We start from the raw sequence: 25906 nt of genomic DNA, 5'->3' as shown, positions 1-25906 counted from the left end.
GGTGAGCTGAAAACACAGCCTATTTGAGTCCTTTATTTTTCTCCCGCCCCAAGAACTGGTTGCCCAGCTGCACCAGCATCTCCCCCCACTCTCTGCAATCTGAACCTGCAAAACAACAAAATCTTCCCTTCGGCATTGTACGGGAGCGCACAGCACATCTCCATGCTGAAGGGACAACCAGTAAACCTAGAGCAGAGCTCTGTGGGCTCAGAACTTTCTGTGCAACCCCTTTCAGTGGGCTCCACCTCCAGTCTAGACAGTGCCACTGGAGGCTCCAAATTGCAGGGCCGGGACAGCAGTGGCCCTGTGTATTTAGGGAAATGAAAGGGATAGCAATTGCCACTCTTTTCTCACCCCAGGTGCCCACTGCCTCTGACTTCAGTGCTAAATAGGATGTGGGGTTGCAAGAAAGAGCAAAGCAGGGAAGGAGAAGAATTTATATGATTTTTATCACTGTAATTATCTGTGAGACCTTTTTAGTACCCAAAATTTCAGAGTTTGTGTGATGCTTCTAGCAGAGCTATCAGTTCCTCTTAGTTTTGTTTAAGAGGACACTCAGCATCAGCTGATGTACTTTCTGTTTGAGACTGCATCCAGACCTAAACAGTGGAAATGAGCTCAGTGCTTCCTCTTTCCCCAGCTTTTACTATAAGGCAGGGGGAATAAAATTGTAATGATCTCCTGCACTGCTTCCCATGGTTGCAAGGCTAGGTAGGAATAGGCATAAAGGAATAGGTAGCGCCCTTAGATACAGCTGAGAGAAGAAATGCAAATAGAGGCCTAGTGTACACGCTTTCTGCCCTCACTTCAGCCTTCTAGTACTTGAGCGGAACTTAAAAGCAAGAGGGAGGCTGACTTCTTACATGGTCTGATAGGGATAGGACAGGGAGGAATGGCTTTAAAAGTACAAATGGAGAAATTTAGGGTAGATCTTGGGCAGAAATTCTTCACTCAGAGGGTGATGAGGCACTGACACAGACTGTCCAGAGAAGCTGTGGATGCTCCATCCCTGGAGGCACTCAAGGCTGGGCTGGATGGGCCCTGGGTAGCCTGAGCTGGTGGAGCAGAACTAGATTACCTTTAAGGTCCTTCCAGCCCAAGCCATTCTATGATTCTAGGATAAACAAGGGCAGAAAGCTCCAGCAGGCAGCAGGGCACTGGCAGGCCTCTCTGCTTATCTAAGAAGTATCTATCTCCATCCCTAGCTTCTCGGTGACAGCATACTGGGACATGCAGGATCTGGGGGTTGGAAGCTGAAGGCAGCACTCACTGCGTTAGTATTTGAATAAAGCCCAAACTTTGATTATCACAAACAGCTGATTAAATGCAGTCACTTGAAACTTGGAATTACGAGCTGTACTGGACATAAGAAGATACGGTTTAAGCCAAGAAACAAAAAATGTTATTTCACCTCAAATCTTCATCCTGCACTTATGCTGTGGTGATGCCATTTATAAAGATAACAGGAATGACATATTTGAGCAGAGCAAGTGTTATGTATGACTGCAAATGTTGTTGACTTTCTCTGGGTCATTGGAGATTAACAGTTTGGAAACTGCAGACATGTGGAAGATACAGTGTATGTTATATGGAGTCAGAGAACAAGCCTGTTCTTGTAAGATTTCAAACTCAATTATGCAGACACAAGAAGTTTAGATAAACTTTCCAGATTATATCGAATGAACTTTTGGTTGCTTATCTGAACTGACCCTCTGAAGACATTTGGGATTATTCTGAATGCTGTTGTTGTTGCTGGAAATAACAGCAAGTTTGGAATTTAGTTTTAACTTTTGCATTTCTGAAGGCTGGAATGTACAGGAAGAGAGAGCTTCTCTAAGCCTGTTTTCACAAACATTTCAGTATGAATTGCAATCTGCAGTGAATTGCCACTCTCAGTGCAAACAAGTCACAATCTGAGCCTTAGAAGTTTTGTGAATTTAACTACAAAAGATTTTCATGCTATTTCAGGAGAATCTATACAGAGAAAGATTTCAACAGGGGTAACAGAGGACTTGCTCTGTGTTTTTGCTGATTTTTGTCCCATATAGCTCAGGAGCTTAAAACAGCTATGTGTTAGAAATGAACAGTATCTGGTCACTTGTGGAAAGCATCAAGAAAAAAACCCAGCAAACATTCCATTCACAGACTCCACTCCCTAACCAGATCTGCCACCACAACGTTATACCACAGCTGTCAAACCATGCTTAGTTGTGGGGTTTTTTTGTGGCAGTGGGGGTTGAAGGGTGACTGCTGGATTCCTCTTTCTCCAGGACACTTCCCCTCCTCTGGATGGCCAGCCCTGCAAGAGTGGGAGGGCTTGGGGGGGACTGAGGGCAGTGGTGGCCCTGGTCACCCCTCAGTGGGACACTGAAGCATACTGCAGACTCAGGGCTGCAAGGAGAGCAGGGAGTGGGCAATGGGAAATTGTCAGAGAGAATGCCAGAGGAAGGACTGTGCACACACAGCTACCAGATATACATCCTCTTTGTCTGCTTTTATAAATATAATGGTTTCAGGACTGTCACTGATGTGGCTGTGCTGCACTGAAGCATAGGATCTCAACACAACATAGCCCTGCAGCTCCTGTGGAGCTTTGCAGTCTGGGTGCAAATTTCATGAAGAACTCAGGCTACATTTTACAGCTACCTGCAAGTTCTGATACCCTACTATCAGAAGCTTTTTAATACTTAGTCAGGGATTTGTAGCCTTACACCATACAAGATATTGTTCAGCTTTACTACTCAGCAAGATTTGCTACAGCCATGTCTTAGCTGGATGGCCAGGCTGCTAGCTCTCCTGCTAAATGGTAAAAACAGCTGCTCAACAGTAGTGGGGTTTTCTTTCATAAGACACCAAAAAGTAAGCAACTGAATTATGTATGTAGATACCGTGCAACACAATAAGCTATGTAAAGAACATATGGCCGAGTTTACCACATCAGTGCTAATACCCATTTAAAAAGAACACCAAATTCCACAGGGAAGCCCCTATATGTTAACACATGCTAATGCTCATTTACACAGTGACTTTCTGTGAGGTGGTCACTAACAGCATGACTGCTGCTCTTGTGACTGTCTACAATAGCAAATTAACATGACTTAGTTGTTGTGCTTGAAATATAGACTGGAAATGCAAATAAGCATTGGGAAGGGTCATGACTTATTTAAAACCTCCTGCTTAACCACAAGAACAATCTTTTGTTTTCCAGAAACCAACGTCTTGCAGACATTTACTTGCCCTTGATGTCAAGAAAAGTCTTGGGAAATAAATATTTGTATTTCAGCACCTAAAAAGCTGAGTAGAGTCATACTCCATTTCAGGCATGTCTCTCAACACTCTGCAGTGTGCTAATGTCACCATACTCAGTGTTCACAGTTCAGAGATCTAGTCGTCAACAAATAAACCTAAAGCTTACATATAATGCTGCATCATTTACAGCAACCAGGGGTGCACAGAAAATCCCATCTGACAACTGTAATTACACCTGTCACTAATTTGAATAAAAATTACACCTTACCACTGGTGTACCACTGGCTACTTGACAGAATTAAAATAAATAAAACACAATAAAAATACAGCTCCCCCCGGCCTTAAGGGGGGAAAAAAAAAAAAAAAAAGGCAACCTCACAGAGAAGAATACAGTTTGTTTCTGTGGGCCCAGTTAGTGAAGTTTAGCAAGTCCTCATATATCAGCAACATGTGTCCATGCAGCTTGTGCCAGGCAGCCCTCCTTCCTAGGAGAAGGTTCCCAGCACAGCAGGGCTAAAATGTGCTTACAGAGCTGCAGGTGAAAGAGGATCTCCCCACAAAGCTAACACTTGTACTTTCCTAATGGCCATACAGGTAGTGTACAGGGTTGGGTAATATTGGTATGTTTAAGAATGCAAATTCCCTTCTTGACTTGTGACTGCAATGAGAAAATCCCACCTGTACCTCAAGCTGAGAATCAGTCATTTGTGAACAGCCAGTAAGTCACTGCCCAGGCAACTAAAATAATCAGAACAGTTCCCAGAAATTTGCAGAGACCATTTGTTTTGATGGTAAAATAAATATACTAAACAGAATTAATTTCCACAAACAGATTTGACCTTCTCTGTCAAAATGCTGATATCAGAGAAGGATCAGAAATAGATCAAGATTGTCACTGTCTCACAAGGAAAAAAAGCAGGTGCTGTTGCAGGGTGGATGAGAGTGGCTGGCTGTGTGAAGAAATGACTGTGTGGGTCTCACCCCCTCAACTGTTGGGATACCCTGAAAACAGTGAGAACCTTCCCCCTCATTTAGCCAGACAGGAGATATCCAAAGGTTTCAAAATCAGCGTCATGGGGATATAGTGGAGATGTAATAGTTGGCTAAAAGATATTTTGCAATTTTAATCCCCTTCCATTGTAGCTGCCTCTCTGGGGTGTCCTCAGCCAGAATAGCCACATAAACAGCCCTTACTCTATTCCCTCCTTTCTCTTCCTGATTATAGAAGAGAGAAAATACCCTTAGGAGACTACCCTTTCTCCCTCCCACCCTCCCCTTGGCCCTGCAATGAGCACGCTGCAGCTGAAGCACTGGCTGTCACCAGAGAGCACCCTGCTGGAGGCCACAAAGGGACACAGCCCTTCTGCCTGCAAATTATCTTTCCCCTTCAACCCTTTGTGTTTTTTCCAGCTGCCCTGCTCCACACACCATCTTCCTCCTTAGGCTCTTAATTCAGTTTTGATCATGCTAATGGACTGGCTCAGATGGCAATTTGCAGGCACAGGGTGGAATCTCTGGGAAAAACAAAGGATGGGAGTGCATCTCTGCTTTCCTTCCCCAAGCAAGCACTGGGTAGGTGGTGGATCATATTGATTTCAAGTCCTGGAAAGGAGCAAATTTCCTCTCCTTTCCTTTGGGAAGCCTTATAACCAAAGACTTTACAGAGAAGAAGCATATTTCACTTGCTTTAAGAGCACCTGCTTGCAGCCTTTGGATGATGGTATTTCTCAGCAAGAAATTTCACATTTAGGAAATCCTACTGAAGCTCAGTGGATCTACCAGGAACAATGAGAAGGCCATATAGTATGGGACACTCACAGCAAGGGCTACTTGATATCAAAGTTGGGTCTTCAGGGGCAGCAAACACAGGATGACATAAAGCATTCAACCTGTTCCCAGGTACTAAGCTGGTAAACTGGTAACTTGCAGGTTCAAGAAGCCAGAAGGATGAGGGCTAGCTTACCCTGAGGATAGCTAGACAGTTATCTGACCTGCCTAAGCCGCAGGCTCCTCAGGTTTGTCTTTACTATGCTGTAGCCATTGCTCCATGCAATTTCAAGCTGTGCACTGCCTTTAAGAGCTTTACCAGAGCAGAAACGGCATGGAAATCTGCAAGCCAAAGGCACCTGCTGACTTAGGAGCCCAGCCAAAAAACAAATGCCAAGAAATACCTTATTTTCTTACAATAGCAGGTTCTGAGGCACTTAGTGTTTTTAAGAGCTTCCAATTAACTCAGGGGGGGCTGACAGTGAAACTATAATGCAGGAATCTGAGCCACCCTGCATGAATATGAGCACACTATGGTTGGAAATAAGCAAGAACTAGGGGAAAAAGGAGAGACCAAAGAGCTCAAAACTGTCCTAAGGCTGAAGAACTCACAGTTTATAGCATAACTGTCAACCTCCCTGAGTGCTACTTGCGCTTCTGGGCCCTAATGCCCCAAACCATCCTTCTGTGTTGCACTTGGAAGCATTGGCTTGGATGGGAAGGACTCCAGCATACAGATGCTGGGCACCCATTTGTGTTTGGATAGGCCTGGGGGCCAACAAGCACCTGCTTTCTGGAGAGCCCGCATCAAGGGTACACCTTGGCCCCTATACTTGGTGTATAGTTGGAATAATACAAGTGTATAGTTGTAAACACTGAGTAAATGAATAGAGGGTAACTAAGAAGAGACTCACCAGTGCTGAGGTTTTCAGTTGAGATGGATGCTCACCAACATTGAAGCTCACCACAAAGACTCCACACAGGAACAATCTCCAGAAAGAGATACTACCTTACTGGTGGTCAGTCCTTAAATGGGATCTAGGAGAGATGGAGTCAAGCTCCACCTGTTCTGGGAGCACAGCAGAATTTCCTTCACCTGTGCTCCCGCAGTTGACTCATGGCTTGCCTCAGATGGTTAATTAGAGTTTCAGGCTGTGATCAACAGTTTCCCATACAGTTGGTGACAATGCCTACTCCAACCTTTGTTAAGACTGCTGAGCATCTCATACTAAAGGCAGAGGAAAATACACCGAATCAAAGGCAGATTCCATAAGCAGAACACCAATTTGCAGACACTGCAGAGAACACCAACAACCAAATCTATGCCCAGAATTGGGAAGGAGAAAAAGGTAAAGATATAAAGCAAATCAAGTGAGAAAGGTCTATCTGGTGGCAAAACAAAACCATCCTTTGGATCAAACCAGGCAGAGATTTACTTGTTTTGGAGGAAGCACTTACCTCTTGCTGTTTTTTTTCACTGTGAAGAAAAAGCATTAATCAAAGACTCTGACACAAAAAAGGGGATTGAGTATACCTATTCTCTCCAGCTATCATATCCACAATGTATTTAATGGCCAGTGATATGCCTACATTTAGTAGATACATATTTTTAGCAGTAAAGATTAAACTCTCATTATCAGCCATCTAAGTGGTTGGCAGAAAACAGTGTCAAGCAATGCAGAAAACTGAGCCGGACTCATACACATGTTTAACATTGCTGTGGAACAATGCTGATAAAGGTTGTTTGTCACCTCTTTTGCTCAGCGAAAAGTGGAAAGCAAAACCGCCGTCAGTGTTGGAACCGGTGTCAGAGTTACTAGGGACACACACAGACAAACAGAGACAGGCAGAACAAAACCAATTAACGTGAGCGCGAGCACTGACCGCGCCAAATGTGGCAGTGTTTCCCTCTGGTTGGAAATAAACAGATATGAAAGGCAATAATATTAGCAGGAGATTAGAGGAGGCTCCCCCTCCTCAGCAGGCACAAGAACAGCTGCATTCCCGCAAGATGTTATTTCACCTCAAATATCTCGGACAGGTTAAACCGTAGCAAATTTAGATAGCTGAGCCCCACGACACGATGATAGGCTCAAATTTGGTAGGTATGAATTCGAGCAGTGAAGTATAAGTTCAGATGCCCATATCCAGAACTAATCCACTTATCTCTACCTGACCACAGCGATGCTGCTACTTGGCGGGACTCAATAAATTACAGGCATTTCAGGGATTATTTGAGCATTGCCATACATATTTGAAGTACAGTTTTATGGTATGTTCAGGCTGATGAGCTATTCTTATTTCTGACTGTACTTTTAAAAAGTCCTCTCTTTGATCAAACTGAACCTGTTCACTGTATCACACAGAAGTTCATATTGCACTGACACAATTGGTTATAATACAGGCATAGAAAGAAACCAGTCTGTGCTGGGCTCCCAAACCTGAGCCACTTGCTGATGTGGCAGGGAAGGTAGTGAGATGACCCTCAACTTTGCTCCCCATCTCAACACAGACCTTTGGAGTGTGAGGGACTGCTGCATCCTCAGCCCACAGCAGCCCTGTGCCTGAGGCTGTGCCTGCCCCTGCCAACACAGCTGGTGCTGCTGCAGCTGCATCTCGTTCTGGTGGGGAGGAGAAGGAAGAGATAGCGAGAAATAATCTCAGTGATTATACAAGACAGAGAATACATTCCCTTAAATAACCTCCTCCGCCTGCTGAAGTTATCGGAGCATGCCTTTCTAATGCTGGCTAATGCCAGGTTAAGTTCAGTAGTTCACAGCTGTGTATTTTATTTGAGATTTGTCCCTAATTGAACAGCAAGCTGGGGGACTGCAGCTACATGTAATATCTGCTAGGAAAACACATCCATCTCAAATGGCATTTTTCAAAGAGACATATACAATCTTGTTAAAAGTATGAGCCCTAATGGCCATTTGCTCCACCATCCACCAGCAGCAGGTATGGCAGGATAGGGAACAGCTGCTTAGTTGCTTCTGTGATCTATTTTGTCTCGATGTTTGCATGTTTGGGAGAGTGGTTTGGCCCTTTGCTGTTCTCAGATGAATCACTCTGCTAATGGACTAGCAAGTGCATGGATAACATTATCAGTGATGCAGACCATGGTTCCTATATTGCCTTAATACGCCTCTAAACCAATCTGGTAAATTACTTCCATTATAGGATTTAGATAGTATCCCATTACAGATCAAGCTTTTGGTTAAACGTCATTTCTTTGAAAGACATATTTGGTGTCAAGGTCCACTTGGTAGTTTTAGAAGAGAATGAGCAGAGACTGATATTTCCTTTATTATGATTACAAGGAGCACTGCAGGGATGGTGCTGGGAGAGCTGTGAGGGTGGGTAAGAAGAGCTCCTATCATCAACAGAGCAGGGCCAGCAGATCGCTTTGCTCTTAGCTCTATCCCTGGTGTACAGTAATCATGCACGTCTCCTGGTCACACACTGAAAATTCTTCTAAGCTGCGCTGCGTAGCTCTAAAGTTAAAGAGACTATATAGTGTTAAATTATTATACCAGGAAAATACATCCCATATATGACCTGCTGTTAAAGAAACTGTCTTTTCTGTCCATTTCCAGTGGTTTAGTCTTGGCACTTCAGTGAAGGTACAGAGCCCATCCCAGCTGTCAAAATGCAGCCAGTCTCTGATGCATATATTATTGCAAAGTTCTGTTCTTTGCTCTGAAAGCAGATCTAAATAAAATAATTTTCCACTTGCATTTGAAAAAAAATAAAAACACTATAGAAAGAACAAGTCATGAAAATGATTCTATTTGTTTCAGATAATATAAATGTTCCTTCTCTTTCTTTTTTCCTTAAACAAAATGAAAACATTTGTGTCCAGTCTGTGCTTCATTCCAGCACTTCTATTAAACATTTTTACTCTGCACTTAATAAAAAGAGACATTTCATTTTAGCAAAGTCCTGGCTTATTAAAATTAAAGTGATGTGGAATATTAGTGGGACTTGCCAGTATTAAATATCTTTATATGATAATTTATTCCATATTTAGTGCTCAGTGCTTGCAGTGTTTAATGCAGCTAAAGCATATGGCGCTGTTTTATTCAAATGTTAAACTGTGTGATCATTAAAAATATATGGAAATGTAAACACTGTGTCAGAGTTCAGTGTCTCAGAAAGGAGCTGTTAATCCTTGCAAACAGTTTTGTTATAACAAGAAGCTCAATCAATTAGTGATTTTGTTTTCTTATGTATTTACTTGTCACGATGTATCCATTTAGGGTAATTAATTTTATTATATTTCAATTTTCTATATATTTACATTTCTACATTCTTATAGAGGAACATTTCGCTTTTATTTTGATTTGATAAGAAACAAAGACTGGCAAAATCTGTTTAACTGCTAAGCTGGGAGCTCAGATCAATCTCCATTTCACTTGAGGATTGAAAGCAAAAAGCTTCTGGCTCTACAGCAGCTTTGTCAGTCTTGGCAATTTGCATTATGTTACCCATGATAGTATGCACAAGGATCCATTGCCACAAATGCAATTTAAGAAAACACTTTCAGTTCTTTTTCTCCTCCTCAGTATTTTCAGGCAACTGGAATGACTTCATCGCTGCACAGAGATTACTTATTACGTGTATTTAACTGAATAATATATATTTTAAAAAATCCTGAGGGGTAATAAATAAGTTGAGTTTCTAAGAGAAACTTTTCAGGACTTTTCATGCAAAGGTGGAAAGTAAGAGGGATTTTGATGGATGGACACACTGCTTTGGAGAAAGCTTTTACTGAGCAGAGGAGCAGGGAGAGCCAGGGTGAGTGTTCTCAGAGCACTTTGTACAGTATCCTGTGTACTCCTTACTGCCTGCACCACTGCTAGGCACAGCCTGGCTATTGAGCCTCTGCAAGCTTAGTGATGGTGTTAGAATAATGGCGTAATTTTTCAGTAATGGTTTTGCAGACAGCTGTAGGCATTTGGGGCTGGGTGCTGTACCAGTTAGTATACAGGGCTGGGTATTTTTCACTGTTAAGCAAAACAGTCTCCATCTTTCCTGAGGTTGGGGTTTCACCCCCAGAGGCTGACAATTCAGAACACGATAGACAAAGGTCCTGCCTGATGCTCAGTATGTCTGTCTGTCTGTCTGTCTATCTATCTATCTATCTGACTCCCCACTTTTAACACTCCATACCCTTTAACTAATTTCATTTTGATATCTCATCCTTTAATGCTTGCAGGTATCTCCCTCTAAATCTGACTTAAATTTTCTTACTGCCTACTTGTCCACACAGTTCCTTCAGCTCAGCCCGACTGCTGGCAACAAAGGCAGAATGCTCCAAATACCACTGCTTCTCAGACAGCGTGACTGTGGAAAATGGACAAGCCTTATCCATTGTCTTTGGGCAGAAGGACATCAGTGGTGGATCAATGAGGGCTTTTCTTCAAGTCACAGGGGGAACCACGTACTAACTTGCAACTTAGCCAGTTCTGGAAAAGCTAGCTGGCATTTCAGCATAACTGCAGAAGCTCTCTGCCCGCAGACAAGAGTCATGTTCCTTAAAAGAAAAGCCCATGCACAGATAAATGGTGAAATCTGAATGGCTTTTTTAGTGAGTGGCTTTGATAAAAACCAGAAAACTTGATATTGGGGTGGTAGAGTGAAAGTCTAAAACTGAATATGAGATACAAACAACTTACAACTCAGTATTAACTTACCTGTGTGGTAGAGGTGCAGATATCCGACTGACAAAGTCTCTTACACCTGGGATGTGATGCCCCGTTTTGTTGTCAGTTGTTTCTCCTCAAGCCTATGCAAATTCAGCATGAAAATGTCTTTTCTATAGGCATTTAATATCCCCCACCCATTACCCCTGCCTCCATGATTGATGTTTATCTGGTTAGTACTGCTGGCAGCTGGGAGATCTAGAATCTAAAGCTGATGTTCCTATCTTTGGTGACTTACTTCAACTCTTCTATTCCACACGCTTAATCATGGTCATCATCTTCAACTGAGCTTCTCATAGTGACACTTATTACACCGGCTACACCCTGTACAACAAAGCTTGAATTATTTTCAGGGAACACTACAATATGTGAATTAATTTGTACCACATCTAACCTAAAGTATGTGGCAAATACATTCACTAGAGTTGAATGTCACAGTCCAAGTTTTTTTCCACCCAGTCAGCAGTGTAGATAAGCAAAACATTTTCTGCCTGTACTGGAAAAAAGTGTGCCTCACCCACCTTGCTGGAGAAACAGTGGTGATTCATTTTCCACGGCACTGGATTCTCATGGGCCTGATCCAAGGTCTGCTACTGCTGGCTGAGGGCTCTCCTAGGGCTCTCCAAGCTCAGTTATCGTTGAAGCTGTTGGAAAACAAGTAATAAAGTTGACTTGGAGAAAGCCCCAAATTCTGTGTTACTCCACAAATGTACACCAGGAAAGTATACCAGACCATCATTTAGCTTCTTGATACCTTCATAAAGTATCCAGTGGTGCTCCTGAGAAATATCAGGATGCTGATTTAATACAGATAAAGGAACTAATTCAAGAAACTTGGAAAGCTTCCTATGAAGTTTCTTTTGTGTAGAATCAAACTTCAGACAGAACTCTATTACAAGGCTGATAATGGTTAAATAAAATTGCAGCCATTAGTACAAAAATTCCTAAAAAGAACTACTGGAAATATTACAAGTTTTAGAGATGTTATGGGTGGTGACATCCTAACATTTGAAATAGAAATCAAACACTGGGAATTTACGCATCTCTTGGCATCACTGCATTTATATCAGATGAATGGCAGGGAAAAAGCAGTAGTAGAAAGATTCCAGGTCCACTAAATCATTGTGTCTTTTGGTTGCTGATATTTCTTTTTCTATCCCCAGTCACTTGTAATGAAATTATTAGATGCACAGACTTCACAACCAATCTTAATATTACAAGGACCATTTATTATTTCTGTTGAGCTCCAACCAGGCGCTGACAGCTGACGATTCATAACTCTCTACCAAAAGGAAGTATCTGTGATGAACTGTGATGGCGAGGAGATGCTCTCACCTCCCCCAGGCATTTAGCAGTCCTGAAGAAAATGTGCTCTGCAGTCCTTCATTTGCCTTCCAGTCCTCAGTCCTTCCAGTACAGTATGTTTCCGGAGGACTTGGTGTGTAGAAGGTGAGTATACATCACTGAAAGGAACCTCATTTCACAGTTACTTTCCTGCCTTCGTAATGCTAAATTCTGAGGCAATTTTGGCCTGTTGTAATACTGTAGCAAGCATAACTTAATTATTTGGCCAATTATAGTATCAGGGAATGTAACAACCATTACGTGAATGGGTGTTGAATCAGCATATTTTCCACTCCATAGTAACTAACAGGAAAGAGAGAGGAAAATGTATTAACAGAATAAAATCTAATAAACATAATGCTACCTACAGATATGTGCTATTTAATCCCATGAAAGGATTTTATGCTTCTGTTCACATGGTAATACTAGATACCATCTTACTGAAGGAAATGATGACTTCAATATTTGAGTCCAACATCGGGAAAACATTTCCTTTTAATGTCTGTATACACACATCTTCCTTGGTGATTCTCAAATGCTGGGGGAAATAATATTAGGGTGCTGACACATTTTAGGCTAGATCCAAGAGGAAAATGATGCCACTGACTTCAGTCTGAGCTGCCCAGACAACTTCAGGAGCTTCTATAGGACACAACACATCATCTGTCTGTGGAGACCTCCATCAGCAGGGCTTAGAGCTGGAGTGAGATGTTAGCAGCCACTGCCACACAGAGAATGAGGATCTCATTTCATGAGTTTAATTAAAATGTATCTGCCAGACTTGTTCTGCTGCTGTGGACAAGTCCAAGAGTTGACAACATGCCAAAAAAAAAAAAGTCAGATGATTCAATCCAGAGAAGCAAGAATAATGAATTAGTCAGAAACTATGATGGGAAACAAGAGGAGCATAAAATAACAGACAAGGATTAATTTTCCTCCATACCCCTCATTTTTGCCTGTGTAGGGCAGGGAAGGAGATAGTTAAGCTTCTAGAAAATAAGCTAATTTTAAAATAAATAATAAATTATTTAATCAGAATCATTGGGGCTTCAGATCAAGTGGCAAATATTTGTACTGAATCTGAAGTTATACAGTGTTCCACAAGTGTGAAAAGCCCTTCCATTATCATTAGTTGTTACAGCTACACACGATATCGATTATGTTAGTAACCATGATAACATTTTGAAGAGGAATTGTTGGATTTTCTTGCAGTGATTAGTACATTGATTGTGATTGGCTATGCAATTACAGAGTTATTAAGGTGGCGTTTGATTGTTTAACACGGCATTTCATAAGTCAATGGCAATTTAGGACATCATCTGGCCCAAGTTTGAACATTCACACTTGTAAAGTGAACATTTTCTAAATCCAAATTGTGTTATTAAAGTTCATTTACAAAATAGAATCTTCCTTAGAAGGTTTCTTCATGGCTGTTATTCAAACTAAAGTCCACAACATGCATTTGAGTCTAAATGCTCTTGAAAACAATAGGCACATTTACTTTAACCTCCTCTAACACATGAATACATATTTAAACTGAATTTATTATTATTGTTCCTTCATTAGAGGAGAAGATACCCTCAGAGTCACGTATGATGTAGTCCTTATTCAGAGCCTACTGAAAGGGTCCTTTAATTCAGAGACTTAATACAAATCCTAAATTGGACATTTTGAAAAGTTAGATTTCACAGCATTGTAGGTTAGCTTTCATTTTAACTTTACTGATTCAAAGGAAGAGCTGACTAGAGTGTTAATCAGATTTTTACTGCAGCTGGAAGTATCTACCTGCACAAGATAACATTAAGACATATCAGGCCATAAATTCTGATATTTTTGTGAACTATACCTGGAATACACACTTGTTTTTCTCATGAAAAAATGGCTGATGCAAGTAAGATTTTAAGATAATTCAAAATCAAGAATTTATTTATATTTAGCACTGATAAACCAGTGGAGCCCTGTTTTTAGTGTTTATAAAAGCCAAGAAAAATAAAGATCAGCTGTCACATTGCGAACACCACCTATTTCACATACCTGCAGTTAGCTCTGTGGGGGCAGGTAAAACCACATTTTTGCAGGTTTTACACATAGCCACATCAGGCCTCCCAAGAAGTACAAGGAATCTTGATAAAACAACCTAATCTGACTATATTTTCCAAAAGAATAACTGTACGGCACTGTAATGCATTGTGTCTTCTCGTTAAAAAACTAAAAAATAGCTATGCTGAATGTGTCTCACTCATTTTTTCAAGCTATACTGTTATGTTCTACTTCCAGTTGCTCATTCCTCTCGGCCTCATTTAGTATAAAGACAACTGCTTTCATAGCCCAGATTCACACTTCAGAGTTTTAACAACTGGTGTACGGGCCCCAACAGACAAATTTGAGGGAATAGGAAAATTTCTCTTTTCAACCTGATTAAACCTCCTTCCTCGAACAGCACAAGGTCTCAGGAAGCACATGGCTATCAAACCCAATGCTGCTTAGATGCAGCAGTCCATGCCAGGAGCCCTCCAGAAAGTCTGAGGCAGCTGAGGGAGGATTGTTCAGTTTGGAGAAGAGGAGGCTCAGGGCTGACCTTATCGCTCTCTACAACTACCTGAAAGGAGGTTGTGGTGATGTGGTTGTCAGCCTCTTCTCCCATATAACAGCGATAGGATGAGAGGGAACGGCCTCAAGTTGTGCCAGGGGATCTGCTCCATAATCCTCCCAGGGACAGATGTGAGGCTCACCAGCCTGTAGTTCCCCAGGTCTTCCTTTCTCCCTTTCTTAAAAATGGGGAGCAATGTTTCTCTTTTTCTAGACACAAAAGACTTTGCCTACAGTCACAGTTTTTCAAACATGTTGGAGAGGGACTTGGCAACCACAACAGCCAGTTCCTTCAGGACCTTGGGATGCATGTTGTTTAGCCCCACATTTAGTTTTACAAAGCAGGCAACAGGGATATTAAGTAGCAAAGGAAACAAATATGGGATTATTTTCCCGCTGACTCATGATGTCCTCGGGTCTCTTCTGGTCTCTCAGAAAAACCACAGAAAAGCACACCCTGCAGGAATGCCAGGGAGCACTCTGGGGACCACAGCACCAAACAGCCAGGAGATGGTACAAAGTAAGAGAGCACCATCAGCTCAAGCAGCAAAATTTGGGCTTTCTGAGCACATGACAGAGTCTACTGTTGCACACTGATAAAATGTACAGCAGTGAGCTTTCTAGAGTAAACATAACCTCACTCACACTGAAGTAATCAGTCTCATAGCCATCCTCTGCTGGAGGGAAAAGCCATCACTGCCAAGTGGGAAAACATGACAAAAGTCAGACAAAATATGTGAGGATTTACTAATACAGTGATTGAGGAATGAGATAAATCATAAGCATGGTAATCCATTTGTTCAGTATGGCTGAAGCTCTGCTAATGTTTGGTATTGTATCTCACAAAAATGTATACAACTCATATCAAGAATTTCCCTCCCAGACCTCTTTTGGCTAAACAGAGTTTTTCAAAAGCCTTTTTCTGCTGCTGCACTAAGCTCTGCTTCCATCAAAACTGCTGGAACACTGATGTGAGCAAAGCTGGGCCAGAATGCCACCCACAAAGTTCTGTTTACTGAATGCAGGGTGCTGACGCTGATATCTCTGCAGCTACGTGAAATCACAACTCCCGTGGTGTGTCCCTGGAACAGCAAACTCAGGACTTCCCAGCAATGCAGAGTCTCATTCAGGAGTCTGTTCCAACTCGGTACAAATCTCTTTGTATGGATGACTTCTCATCAAATCCTACAGATAAATGTTTAGCTAGGCATATCAATATTATACTAAAGCATTGGGGAACCAAAAGTAATCAGAGAAATCAAGTACCAGTTAAAAAAGAAGAAAAAAAAAAAAAAAAGCAGAAGAAGAACAACAGCAACAAAAGAACAATAAAGCCTGGACATGCTTCACATTCTTCTCCAAATAAGAAGTACTTGTTGTTCCAGCAGCAGCCAGCTCTGCCGTTTGTCTTGCAAATCACTGTGAGATGGCACTATCAGAATCAAGGAGAAGTAATGCATAAAAATGGAGTCGAGCTAATATCAAATAAAGACATAAAGGACTAAATTTAATTCTGTCCAGCAGACCCCACTAACAAGGCACAACTTACTTCTATAATCTTAATAAAAAGCACAGGACAACATATTCATCTGCAGCACAGGCTGAAATCACTCAAACTGTGGTTTTGTAGGAGATAGAAAAATTAGAAAATTGCCTACAAAGATAATGGAGATATCTGGCATGAAAGCTTTCCACACTGAACTAAAAGGTGGTAGCAAAGAATTACTCTGATCCTTAAGTTTTTTCCACAGTGACAGAATCTTGCCAAACTGGCAGTTGACTCTGCTATTTTGAATGTATTTTAGGATAATTCATCTTCTTTTGCTACTCCCCACCAACCAATACGTCCCAGATTTTAAAATAAATGACTTAAGGATATGCATACATTTAATGTAATGCTCTCTTTTCCTCTCCTTTCTCTTCTTCACTACTGCTACTACAAGCAATACTGCTGAGTACAGGAATCTCTGGTGCTGTAGCAAAGAAAATAGTTCTTTCTTTCATTTAATGGTCAAGAAGGGCTTATCTCTAATGGTGCACATGTGGCCAGTCCAGGTCTGGGAATCAAAGCATCTTTAGAAAGCATCTGGAAGAAATGGTGTTTACCAGTCCTTCACCTACACTTGGCCAAGCATTAGGCAGTTAGAGGCACTTCCTGATGCCTCTAATTGGGACACTACGGACCAAACTCTTGGAAGTTTTAATGACCTCTTGATGTGCCTTATTTCTAATCAGGAAAATTAAAATATGACTTGGTACACTGCCCTGCAAATGTTGCTGACCTTTCCAAACAAACACTATCAGCAAACAGAGACAGAAGGGTTTGTAGCAGGGTGTAACTCATTCTAGCCACATACACTGGGGCAGTGACACTCATGAGATTACAAGAAGGGTGTGCAAAGGCATGTCTGTATCCTCACATGCCTGCATGCATCTGCCCCTTTTCCTTCTTCTCTCTTCACCTCCCCAGGCTCTGAGACTTAATTTCTAACATTTCACAGAGGAACAAGGCTTTCAAAGGTACTTATCCCCTGCAATGTCATGACAAAAGGAGGTGAGTAACAAAGGCAGATTTTACTGGAGTCTTTGTTGAGGGGAAGGTGGTAGTGTGAGCTGAGCAAGCATTAAATATCAAGTAATCTGCAGAGGACATCATTCTTGAAGCAGATTTGAAAAAGCATAAACCAAAACTACACACACAAACCCAAGACCCCATTGCTCCTGCAGCTGCTTTTTATAACTGCTTGTATTCTTCTGGACAGCTTTGCTTTAACTCTAGAGCATATACCTGGTGGTGCGTAAATTGACCTCAGCAACACTGAGTACTCTGGTGCTGTGAACAGTGTGAGCTGGGATGCAAGTTGGTGAATGGAAAGGTCGACATTAATGTGCTACTTGTTCAGCAGATGACTAAAAGCTGTATTGTTTTACATGCTACCAATGTCAAGAACAGTTCGGTCCAGCGCTGAAAGTGAATTGTGAAGCAACAACCTTGGCAGGAGATACAGGCAGCAGCAGAACATGGACTGACTTTTAAATACATTTTTTGAAATAGGAAAAAAAAAAAAGCTTTTGAAATACGAGCTGTGTTTGGGTACAGAGACTAATGTATTTAGCCCATCTTTTCAAATACACAGTACTGGACCATATTCCACTGATGGACGGGAAGGAACTCACACCTCTGCCCTGATCACTTATGTTGCTCAGACTACTTATCCCCAGTTCCCACTGTATGCAGCATGTGAAGCCGAGAGGGAAGCTTACAGATTCAGTACCAGTGTTTTCCCTTCCTCTGTAGGCTGTGCTGTACAACTAAACAAGTGGAGGTATGAAGTTGGCAACAAATGACTGTCAACTTAGGAGAAAAACAGAGCTGAGAAGCAATTCACGCTTGAGAATACAGGCATAAATTACTCCAGGTAAACCACACACTATGTGTCAGCTGCTCTGCAGAATCTCTCTTCATGCATCTTCCACCCTGCTACAACCCATGGCAAAGGTTCATTTATCCCTTTGTCCTTTCAACTTTCTGAAGCACAAATGCCTCCAAGGGCTGTCTCTGGAATGATAACACTGAAGCATCCATAGCCCTGGAAGAAATATTGCCATCATTTTTTCTCCACAATATTGTGGACTTTCATAGAGTACCTTCTTTCTTAGTACTCACCTAATACATGCTTTTATTGTCAGGAATTAGTACATCAGTAAGGAAGAATAATTTCAGCTCTATATGTTTCTCTATTTACATCCATTTCTTTAGCAAGAATACGATATTCTCATTTGAAAGCAACAAGAAAAATGGTTTTGAGGTAATGACTGCTTCAAGTATAATACATCAACAGCATTATAGATGCACCCAGAAATTCTTGGACATATGCACAACATTCTGACTGTCCTAAGCTGAAATGTTTTGTTGGTGAGCTGATGTGGTACGATCATGACAAAGGCTTCTGGCCTATTTTGTGGAGAGATAAGACGCAGCAGAGAACAAGACGTGGGTCTTTGAGTTCAGGTTGGCAGGTTGAAAGTGAATAATGCTTTTTCTGAAGTGACACAATGCAATAAAAAAGTGGCTCTTAATTTCAGGCACATTGTCCCAGATCCACAGATTGTTAAAGATTATGTTAAAATTAAACATTGTAGCTTCAGGGGAATCATCTGTTGGATATTTCTCCTGCTTAGGGAATGTGTAAAGAGAAAGAAGCCTCTAAAGTTTTGCTCTTTTATCATACCAAAGCCAGAAGCAGCTCAGTGTTTAACACTAATTTTATGATTTTAAACCAGTAGCTTACATTTCTCAAACACAGTCAGCAATTCTATTTTATACTTTTGTGGATGAGCTAAGAATCTGCACCAGACAATATTTTTAAGCAGCTAAAATGCAGTTACACTGAGAGTTGGTCAATCTTTTCCATTTTATTGTTTAAGAAAGGGACCTTCTTTTTTTTTTTTCAAGAGTTCTTAAGTATATACAGTATATACATATAAGTATATATATATATATTTATTTCACAAAGAAACTGTTTTCATCTAGCTTTAGTTGCTGTGCTTTTGGAAACCCACGTTTATTTGCTAGCAGTGCAAATTTCTTCAGGGACTGTACACTGAGACAGCCTGCATCATGATAGAGCCCTGATGACTGCTGATTGATACTTCAATAGAAGCAGTAAGAAACAGCACTTCCACAGTCACATCCCAGACTGAGAAGGACATGCATTCTAAATCTGTGCTGCTCTTTGACTGTTATTCCATCCATTTCATACACCAAGCACCCCACAACTTTTAATTCAAAATAGTCTATTGTATTAGTGTTACTTCAAATGCAGGTTGTTGAGTGTGAGTGAACGTATTACATCATCTTGCAGAGAAGTTGCATTGTAAGAGAAATTCAACATTTATTGTTACAGAAATATTAGGAAAACTTTCTTCTCAGAAAGAATGGTGAAACACCGGCACAGGCTGCCCAGGAAGGTGGTGGAGTCACCATACCTGGAAGCTTTCAAAACAAGTGGGTGTCACGGTTTAGTGGGCATATAGTGATGATGAGTTGATGGAACAGATGATCTTGGAGGTCTTTAATGATGCGACAACATGAAGAAAACATAATGTTTGACCACCAGGACAGTTTGTGTAACAACAGGGATTTTCAGAAGAACAAGAGGGTTGTATGAACTAAAAGTGGCAGTGAAGAAATAGCATTATCAGAGTGAAGAAATATAATGGGAAATATGGTAGCTCAGGATTAAAGGGCAGGCAAAACAACTTCAGTGCAGGATCCTACTTTCTGCTCAGCAGATTTGCCAACAATTCAGGCTTTGCTAGTCAAATGCCTTTTGTTCGTATTCCAAATAAACAGATTTATTTCATTTCCAGGTGTTTTGTTGTTTTTTTTTTTCCCCTGAAACAAACATGTAACTTTTTTTTCTTTTTTTCCTTTCTTTTTTTTTTTTTTTTTGTACCCATGGCATCTAAAATGGAATTCCCCAGTAACTGGCTGGGGGCTGCTGACCTCTCCAGCTTCACCAAGAGTCATGCCATTGATTTTTTGAAAACCACAGAAAACTGCAGCATTGCTGCAGTGTATGATTCTCCCCCAGATTTTATGTAACTAGTTGGCAGTTAAGGGAAGAGGAATATAAGGTGACCAGGAACAGAAGTCAATGAGCAGGCATCTCGCTGAAGGGGAAGCTTTAAGCAGCCATTTTCTCGCTGTAGTCCATGTTCAGATATTCCCAAATCCCCCTTTCCAACTGCCTGCTGGCTAGTTCCTCTCTGCTGAACTTAGTGCTTTTCTTCCCACAGCACTACAAGCCTCTCAAGTTTTCTTCCAAAAATAAGAACCTTCTCTTCACATTGTGAAGTTACATAGGACTGCTGGATGTGTTTCATTCTCTGCAGCCTATTCTGATCCTTTCTGCTTGACAGAAAAAAAAACAAGTTTCCCTGGGGAATATTTGACCACACGCAACTCAACTATGAGCTGCTACCTGAGCTCCTTAATTGGCTCAAAGACTGAAGCAATTTTCTGCTCCCAGCATGGTTTCTACACCTGGGTAAGGACACACAAGGAAGCTGCAAGAGGAAAGAGAAGGTGTCACTCTCCAGGTATGTCAATCAAGTGTTAAACTTGCAATACCAAAACATTCCTTTGAGCCAGACACTAATAACGCTTACTCTACTCCCAAAATTGCAGACAAACCTGTCTGTAATCAGATAACATAAAAAGACCCTGACAAATGGCTGGTGACGAACATTCCCCCTTCCCCTATGGTGTGTGATTGCCTGGGAAAGAGCCCCCGGGGGGAAGCAGCTCAGCCCCAGACCAGCACTACACGCCCAGCAGTAGCAGAGCCCTGTGCTGGGTGCAGTGGTTATCTCACGAGTTGGGATCTCCACCTTGCCACACACAGATCATTCATGTTCACTGCAAAGCTTGACAGGCGCTGGTGGTGTAAGTTAACACTTCAGCGAATTGCTTTGTAACCTGCCCAAAAATCTTATCTTTTCATTTCTTCTTATTTTTTTCCTGGGTTGTTGAATAAAGAAGGCTCTGCAATGGAAATAAATTTGACAGCCTTGCTGCAATTATACTGAAATTACTGAAACAAATAAAACCTTTGTGAATCCCTTTTTTTTTTTTCACTTTCAAAAGACAGAGAACATGCTGATGTTTATAGGTGTTCTCAAGAACTGCAATTCGTAGCGGTACGCTGAACATGAATAAAACCCATGTTAACAAGCAGCGTCTGTCATGCGGTCCCCCTGATTTGTTCAAGTGGCCGTGTTTGAGCAGCACTGCACTGAGCTGGTGAGGTATTAATTGGTGATGACTAGTAACACACCATTTAAAACACTTGACTAATATGAACCTGGATAAACCTGCTTTGGCAGATTTGTTAGTATCTGGAATCACAGTATGACTCAAAGAATGATTACTTGGGGCCCTTGACAGGTCTAAGACATATGAGCTGATGGGGCAGCCTTTTTCTTCATCTGTCAAGAGATCACTTCAGGTGGGTGGGTGGGTGTTTGTTCAGCGCTTGTGTGAACTATTAAACTGATTGCCCTGAAATATGATGCTTCACTTTCAAAACTGGGCACAAAACTGGTTGGGTCCTTTTTCACAGCGTACCTTAAACAAGGATCGGGGCCTTAATGCTAACAGCAGACAGGGAGTGTCTCGGTGCTCATCCCATCATCAGACTCTGTGAGGAGACAGCTAAGAAATCTATTGAGACACTTCTTTGCAATTTTAAAGGTATGAAAATACCTGGGATATACTTCATGTATTATATTTGTGGTGCTTATGCTCAATGCAGAATTGGTAATTTTAAGTATCTTACAAACCTTACGTGCTGCTTACCTGTAGTTGCTTTACACTGTTCTTGCCCTTTAAGAATGAAGTACCCCTACAGGGATATCAATGAATATTTTGGGAAGAGATTGAACAAAGCGAACTCTCCAAAGATAGAGAATTTTCTCACACTCTCTTTTCCTTCTTGCAGAGGGGATTAATGTACAACTTGTTTCAAATTGAAGTAAGCTTTGCAAATTCACAGTTGAGCACTAGCCTCACCCAGTCTACTCTAAAGTAACTGATAAAGCCTATTTTTTTTTTTCTCACTGGAACAAATCAGACCCTTTATATAATCTTTTTTTCTTCTTTATTAGCTCATCACACCTCTCTCATCTTCTATATGTTCCTAATCTTATTTTTGATCCAGTCAGAGGGCACAATTGTCTTTCCAAACTGCATCTGGAGGAGAAGCCCCCTCAGTATAGTGGGAGCAGCTCCTCATGGGATTATCGCTGATTTCAGAAGGCCTGAAAACCAACACCCAAGAGACCAGTCTTTAAAATGTGATAGGAAGCCATGGAAACTGACATGTCAGAACAGGACACAGAGGAGTAAACATTACAGACCTCCATGCCACAGAGAACTTCCTCCTTTGCCCGTTCTGAGCACGTTGTTGAGTGGTGGATCAATTAAATGAACCAGAGAGCCAAACAGCAGCCGAGCAAGAGTCATGTTTCCGAGTTTTAACAACTCTCTGCCTGCCAGGGCTTCTTTTTGTTGACAGAAACAAGGAGGATCAGCTCAGGGCTGTGCAGATTGAGCCGACACTTGGGGGATTGTGACCGAAGGAAAGAAATAGGAGCATCTTGAGGGAAGGAAAGTGTAACTGTGGAAACAGAGTAAAAGCATAGCATGAGGAAAAGGCAAGGTGACAAAAAGTCCTTGGAATTTGCAGTCAGCATCTAAATTTTGCATGCCATTCTCCAGCCTAAGAAGCATGTGTACTCAACCATAAGTAACAGGACTGCAGCTGAGCTCTTGACAGAGCTGTAATAGAAAAAGAAACATAGCACGGACAGGGAGCATTAGTGAATATTTTCTTTTATTATTCACTGCTTTTTTGAGTTCTTATTAGGGAATTAATAAACACATATGGTTTGCAGAACAAATCCAGGCACCAGGAACTTTCCGGAGTATTTTTTTTTTACTAATGGTAATTATGCCCACAGGTGAAGTAACAGCTGAGTGACTCAAGTTACCCTGCTGTTTAATTTAATCAAAGGAGCCGTGAATCCTTTAACAAGACCTTTTAGAAAAAGGACAAAGATAATTTCCCCTATTATTGGGATACAAAGAACACGGTGAATTCATTTCATAACACTTAATATACAGCTAGAGCATATAAGGGAAAAAAGAATAAAGGAGAAGGAATAAATAAAGTCACTTGAAGGTATGTTGATTTTCTGTATGGAATTTTGTGGCACGTTCTCAAATCACTGCCATGAACTACAGGGCTTATAGATGTTATGAATTAGTCAAAACAATTACGATTGAATTTAACATAAAAAAGCATTTGGCTTCTACTTGTCTTTAAAGAACACAAAACACACCAGGAGGGGGCTAAACCACATTTACCAACACCAGATATTAGCAAGCTAGGTTCAGATTTCATTGTTTCTGCCGTTCCAAAACTTGAGGCTTACAGAATATACAATCGCAAAATGAGGGAATCAGAAGAAGCAGGGAAATCTATTGATCCTTTGTATGTTCTCTGCCTCTTCTGATTTTCCAAAGTGAATTTGAGACTAGGTAATTATTTGAGAGGTTAGACCAAACCTGGAATTTAATAAACTCTGGCAGATTTCAAGTACTTCTTGAGCACTGATATTGCTAAAGAAAGTAGTGTAGGAATAATCTATAGTTAATCAATAAATTGGCTCAGTGATACTGCTGAGTTCTTTGATTTATAAAAATACTGAGAGTGAACATAGCAGCTCTGCTGTGAGACCAGAAGTTCCAACCCCTTCTGACCATAACAAATCTCTTCACTGTTTTTTTAACATCTACTGTGAAAAACTTAAGGTTAACGAAGAAAATATAAGGAAAGAGGCAAACAAAAACAGTCTTCAGTCTGTCTCCTGCAGTGAGCAGCAAATAGCAATAATCTTCATAGACCACAGAAATATCCTTGGATAACTGATGAGTCTCTCAATTACAGAGGAGCCTGGGGAAACTCCCCAGTTTCTGTCAGCACTGAACATAGTAGCACAGCCACTCCTCCTGATGCTGGCTACTTTAGACATGGGGAAGTCACAGTGTCTATGCATAACTTGCAGAATAAACCCTGCCCTAGTACTTGGTTGCCCAACTGCTCCAGTGCATGGCATACGGTTATGGTTCCCTCATTGCCAAAACCCGGGCTCTTCCCCTGGGATTTTGGAGGGAGACATGGGAGAAAAGCAAAGGCTGCATGCAGTCACAGAATAAGTCAGCAGCAAATATAAAAACAGAACCATTTTCTACCTGAGATCCTTCCTTTAGTGTCTGGACCAGCCTAGAAAATCAAAGAATTAACACGTTTGAGAACCTTTGACTCAAGAGCTTATCGACAGAAATATTTCTTATGTTAAAGGCTAATTAAGGTCAATCACACCATACTCTATGTACAAAGACCTGTTAAGTCAAACTCTTGGGAAGAGCAGGGTTGATTACCACAAGAGACTTGTCAGTATTTTGTCTGAAGTACTTCCAGAATTCACAATCAACATGGAGATTTTAGCAATTTTTTTGCAGTTGTTTCACGTGTCCTTTCACTGGAAAACTGTAACCTGATTTTGGTGTAAAACCTATGTCCATTTAAGTTTCATATGCTCACACATGTTGATCGCACTTGGGTACATCAAGTTATATTTCTTTTATTCCTGTATGTTTGCACACTGCAAACATTTGTAGCCTATCATACTGCTTTTTCTCCTTATTCATTAAATAATCCAATGCATCACTAGGTAAACAATTTTCCTTTATACTCCCAGTATGCTGCTTCCTAATGAAGCCCCTCTGATTTCTTTCTCTCTTTGGTAATATAATTCAGAAGGAAAAATGCAGCTCTGTGTAAAATATGTTACTGAATTGTTACTGAATTTTCCTTTCTCTCCATCTGAAAGATCAACTCCCTTTTTGGTATCTTAGTAAAGCAACAAGAAGTGTTTAGCACCCAGTCTAACTCTTGACACAAAGAAGATTGACATTGCTGAGCTGCACGGAAAAAGAATAAAAGAGATCATGCCTTTCATTTACATGCCCAAAGACAAACTTGGGCTCTTCTGAACAACCTGCACCACCACCACCACAAGACTGGATCAGTGGGCAGCACAGCATCACTGGAAACAATCTGAGGTCCAGAATCCATTATTCTGAACAAAACAGGGATTATATTGCTGCAAGGAATCCGTAAGTTAAGATTGGGTGCAAAGGAAGCTAGGATGTACTACTTTTACAGTTACTAGATGACAATAAAATGGCAGCTAGCACATGCCAGGGGCATGGGGGGCTTCATCCCTTTCTCCTTCCTTCCTGCACAAGGCAAGCTCCTGCAGCTGTACCTGATACTCCAAGGATGTCAGCTGCTGCCAACTCCCTTGGTCCTGCAAAACAGCAACTACCCAGAGGCACACCTGCATCCCTCAGTTTGTGGGAAGGAGCCAAGCAAGTTCTCCCTCAGTACCCGAGTGAAGGAGGGTAAACTTGCCTGTGCTAAATAGTGAGTGATAATTTTACTCTTTTCAGTATAAAGATGGGATAGTCCAGTTCTGGCTTCGGAAGTGTCAGAAATGAAGGCTGGCATAACTACTCACTGCAGTTTGTATCTTTCATCATGCTCATTTTAAAACACCAGCACTTTACAAAGCAAAACATCCTTTGCTGCCTGGAATTTTCCACGGTTACAATTTGCCCA

The 25906-nt window shown here is 41.3% G+C and overlaps 1 long non-coding RNA gene across 1 annotated transcript in view; it reads right to left on the bottom strand.

Moving 5' to 3' along the window:
- Positions 1 to 10707: 10707 nt before the first annotated feature.
- Positions 10708 to 25906, bottom strand: part of LOC107321053 — a 71663-nt gene continuing 56464 nt past the window's right edge. The window contains exons 3-5 of the long non-coding RNA XR_001558441.1: positions 11243 to 11365; positions 10960 to 11045; positions 10708 to 10804 (exon numbers count right to left, since the gene is read on the bottom strand). This is a non-coding gene — a long non-coding RNA (uncharacterized LOC107321053). The remainder of the gene's footprint in view (positions 10805 to 10959; positions 11046 to 11242; positions 11366 to 25906) is intronic.

The sequence above is a fragment of the Coturnix japonica genome, chromosome 1 (genome assembly GCF_001577835.2).
Source record: "Coturnix japonica isolate 7356 chromosome 1, Coturnix japonica 2.1, whole genome shotgun sequence".
NCBI classification, from domain to species: Eukaryota; Metazoa; Chordata; class Aves; order Galliformes; family Phasianidae; genus Coturnix; species Coturnix japonica.
This window is presented reverse-complemented; position numbering and strand designations above follow the sequence as displayed.